Raw genomic sequence first — 4927 nt, 5'->3', positions numbered from 1 at the left:
CTTCCTTCCTTCCTTCCTTCCTTCCTTCCTTCCTTCCTTCCTTCCTTCCTTCTTTCCTTCCTTCTTTCCTTCCTTCTTTTTTTTTTTTCTTATCGCTCATATATGAGTAAGAACAGGAGGTATTTTTCTTTCACTGTCTGGCTTATTTTACTTAACATAATTTTCTCCAGACTCATCCATGTTGCTGCAAATGGTGGAATTTCATTCTTTTTAATGGATGAGTAGTATTCCATTGTGTGTGTGTATGTGTGTGTGTGTGTGTGTGTGTGTGTGTTTCCTTATCAAGTCATCTGCTGATGGACATTTATATTGGTTCCGTGTTTGGGCTATTGTAAATAGAGCTGTAATGAACATTAGAGAGCAGGTATATCTCTTTGACATGATAATTTCCATTCCTTTGAGTATATACTCAGAAGTGGGATTTCTGGATCATATGGTAGTTCTATCTGTAGTTGTTTCAGAGACCTCCATACTATTTTCCATAATGGCTGTACTAATTTAAAGTCCCACCAACAGTGTAAAAGAGTTCTCCTTTCTCCACTACTTTATCAGAATTTGTTATTTTGGTGTTTTTAATACTGGCCAATCTAATTGGGTTGAGATTAAAAGAATGAAACTAGACCTGTACCTCTTGCCATATACCAAAATCAACTCAAAATGGATTAAAGAATTAAGTATAAGACCCCAAACCCTAAAGTTACTAAAAGAAAACATAGGAGAAACATTTCAAAAAGTAGGACTGGGCAAAGACTTTATGAATAAGACCCCAAAAGCACAAGCAACAAAAGAAAAATAAATAAATGTGATGATATCAAACTAAAAAGCTTCCGCACAGCAAAGGAAACAATCAACAGAGCAGATAGACAACCTACAGAATGGGAGAAAATACTCACAAACTATGCATCTGACAAGAGATTAATATCCAGGATATATAAGGAACTCAAACAACTTCACAGGAAAAAGGCAAATAATTTAATTTAAAAAATGGGCAAAGGAGCTGAATAGACATTTTTCAAAGGAAGACATACAAATGGCCAACAGGCACATGAAAAAGTTGTCTCCTTTTTAAAAGTAAAAGGTACTGAGTTTAAAAAATATCCTCTTTTGATTTCCACTTGCTCTTCTTCATGTTTTAAAAGTATTATCTGCTTTTTTATTTTTTAACCTATCAGTTTGCAGAACTTGGAAATAAATAGAATAATTTTAACACCAAGGTCATTGCATCAAACCCTTGAGTATTATTTCAACAACTATGGATAGGTAATCACGTGGGGAAGATATTGTGCAGGTAATATTAGATAAAGTATTGACTCCCTTTAGTTTATTAAATAAAATTTTATATATGCATATATATCAGCAAATAATTATAATGAATTCATTAGCTGACAATCATCAAAAGTCATAGATAGTGTAAAAAATTAGAACTACTTTCTAACATTTTACTGAGGATATTTTCTCATCTTTCACTGGATACACAGGAAATCACCACATTACAGTTATGATGAATGATATTAATCTTCATAGAATATTTCCCCTTAAGCCTACAAGAAATTTTATAATGCTTTATTTCCAAATCTTAGAAAAAAATATGGACTCTAAAATCTCCTTCTATCGCATGTGAGCAGACGGCCATGAGAGAAGACAAGCAATCTCCGTGATCCCACGCTGGTCAAGAGAAGAGGCAGGGCCAATGAAAACAGTACAGCTCAGGGTGTTGCAAGAATGACGTGCAGGTGACAGTGAGACTTTCAACAGCATCGGTGGAGGAAAAACCAACACACAACTAGTAAATAATTTTATAGGGTAAATCAGATTTCCAGATAATTAGGTAAGACTTACAAGGTTAAAAATAGAAATAAGACTTACGTGTCAAGGCACTGGCCTTTTTAACATTTGAGTTTCCTTTCTGTTTCAGAGATACTATGGTTCACTGAAAGACAGACAGTGTAGTAGATGACATCATGATCTGGAGCTCCAGGAATTGATGTGATCAGATTGCTTATTTCTCCTGGCAACTCCATACAGTCAGTAATAACCTTACTTTATATAGAAAGAAACAAAGGCTTACAGGTTAAATAACTTTCCTAAGATCACAAAGTGAGAAGTGAATATAAATCTATCACTACACTTCTGGAACACATTGGCCAATTATCTATTTCTAAGAATGCTAAACATTTAGAAGCTGGTTTTGTATGAAATTTTTGAAAAAAAAAGGGTAGACGAAGAGGGATTAGAAAGTTTATTACAGAGAGAGATGGAAACATTTCACATAACTTGATAGAAATATATCTCATCAAAGCAGAATTGTGTAATTAAGACTGATTACTTGGTTTGTTCGCTCTGGGAGTAGACTATTTAATTTACTGTGGTAGTCAGAAGTAATCCACTATGTTCAACCACCCATATCTAATAATATCAGAAAATTCAGTACTTTAAAAAGATAAAAAGGTTTATTGGGAGTGTCTGTACTTGCATTTCAGAATAAATTATGCACCAGTACCACCAACACACTGTAGGAAAGCTATGTTCAACCACCCATATCTAATAATATCAGAAAATTCAGTACTTTAAAAAGATAAAAAGTTTTATTGGGAGTGTCTGTACTTGCATTTCAGAATAAATTATGCACCAGTACCACCAACACACTGTAGGAGATATAGTTTTGATACAAACTTTTAGTGCATCTTCCCTAAGAAACAGACAAGAACGAATAATTCCAGTTAAATGTCTGTGTTCTGGTCTTTTTCTAAGCCCTTTTCTCATGTTGTTCATTTGCTTCACTTTGGTCTCACAACAGTGGCAATAAAATTTTTCACTCTCTTGCATTAAGTCTCTTATTAGGATGGCTTGAGCCTTTTTGATTTTTACATGAACTTCTAAGGAAAGTTCTTTCTACCAATAGAGTTTCTGTAACTTTGGTTTAGGCCAACATGGCCATTTCTTCTCTGTGATGTCTTCATGGCTGGCTGTAGCAAATGAGACCTCTATCCTCCCTAGTATGCAAACACTTCATACTCAGGTCAAGTCATACACAAAGCAAATTCCATATGGGAAGACAGATGAAGACCACGACATTTCTTGTCTTCTTGTGTATCATTGGCATATGCCCCTGCAGACTCTCCGTTTCAACAGCAGCTCTAGGAATCACACACGTGTTTCAAGATAAGTTCAAGACAATTCCAAGTAAAGAACATCAGCCTCCTGAATTTTATCATGGCTTAAGTCTCATATATTAAATAATTATATGAGGCTAACAACCATTTAGAAGCAGTGTACAAAGGCTTTATCTCTAATTCTTCTGTAATGAAAGAAAAAAAGGCCTGCAGTTTGCCTCATTAAGATGAAACAGAATAGAATTACTGCTTCATATAAGTGAAGCATATGCACGTACTTTGTGTGTGTGTGTATCGCATGAGAGAGAGAGAAAGAGGGAAAGAGAGAGAGAGAGGAGAGAGAGAGAGAGAGAGTCACTCTCATGGGCATGGAAAGAATAGTTTGGTAATGATTCTCAATCAATGAGTAGAGGAATGTTAGGTAGCAACATTGTATTTTCCATTTGGATGCCAATATTTCTATGGAATAGAGCGTATGTTTCTAATTTTACTCTGCCTCTCTCTATTGTAATCTAATTGAATCAAATTTATAATTGCTCTGAAATAGGGGAGGAAATAAGCTTAAAAAAACTCATTTATCCCCCATCCGTGGAGTGATTTAAGATAGTTCCTTATGCCATCCTAAATGTAAAATATTGCAGTTTACATTTTATTTATGGAAGTATAAGCTTGCTAGCAATTTTCTTTGCATAAAACAGATGTGTTTTGAGGAAAATATATATTTCCCATGTACCCATTTATAGACATATGGTTTCTCTTGGGAACTGAAAATATTTTTGCTTTTTTTCCTCTCAAATTCCCTTAGAGGTAATTATCTGCCTACAGCTCATATTTTCTTTTATAATGAAATAGAAGCATGTGATACAGGTTACTAATTCAGTTAAGGCATGTGGCTTCCCAACTTGAATCTCTTGTTATTAATAAGTAGGATTTTCAGACTTTACTTTTCATTTTCTTGTAAAATGGTATGGAGAATGCAAGGTTAGTTTTACCCTTATTTCAGTGTTGAAATACTGTGTCTGTTTTTAATCATATATATGCAATCATTTATACGTGTGCAATAAAGATGAACTTTCTGCATGTAAAAAAAAAATAAACAAAAATATCTTCCTTTCTCTTAACAGTGCCCATGAATTTACTACCAAAAAATGTGTGAATGTGTATGGATTTCTGTAAGCCACTTCAAATTCTTCATGGTCTTTGGGGACATGAATATATAAAACATATATCATATTCCAATTTGTAATATATGTATTTATATGTGTGTATATATATACACACACGTGTGTGTGTGTATGCCTGTATGTGTATATATGTATATATTAGATGACGAAGACATTGAGTCATCTGTCCAGTCAGAACTGGGAATGACAGGGAAAGGGAAGGAAGGGAGAGAGCATGACTTAGTGCATTCATTTTTCCTTTTGGAATTTCATTCTCATTTGATCAGATACAGTGTTGTGACTTCCTGTTAGAACATGCACACAGCAGCTTCCCTCCTCACTTGCACTCCAGTCAAGGTTCCTCACGTGCTTCCAGCTGCTTGTTCCGAGACTATCCGTGCTTGAGAACTAGCTTCTCCCTGAAGAGAGGGTCCATGGAGGCTTCCCAGGTGGGGCAGAGAGCTGCCCCTCCAGTGACTCACACCCAGGACTCGTTGCCCTAAGTTTTGGCTGAGTTCTAATTCATATTTCCCTTTTACTATGTCAGCCACCTGAGCTCTTTGCTGGCATTCCTCCTTCCTTGCTTTCCTTTTCACGCTCCCTTCTTTTCCTTCTTCCTTTTTTTTTTATCTCCTCCCTTCCAATAAAAAA

This window comes from Galeopterus variegatus, unplaced genomic scaffold (assembly GCF_000696425.1).
Source record: "Galeopterus variegatus unplaced genomic scaffold, G_variegatus-3.0.2 Scaffold1530, whole genome shotgun sequence".
Taxonomy (NCBI): Eukaryota; Metazoa; Chordata; class Mammalia; order Dermoptera; family Cynocephalidae; genus Galeopterus; species Galeopterus variegatus.
This window is presented reverse-complemented; position numbering follows the sequence as displayed.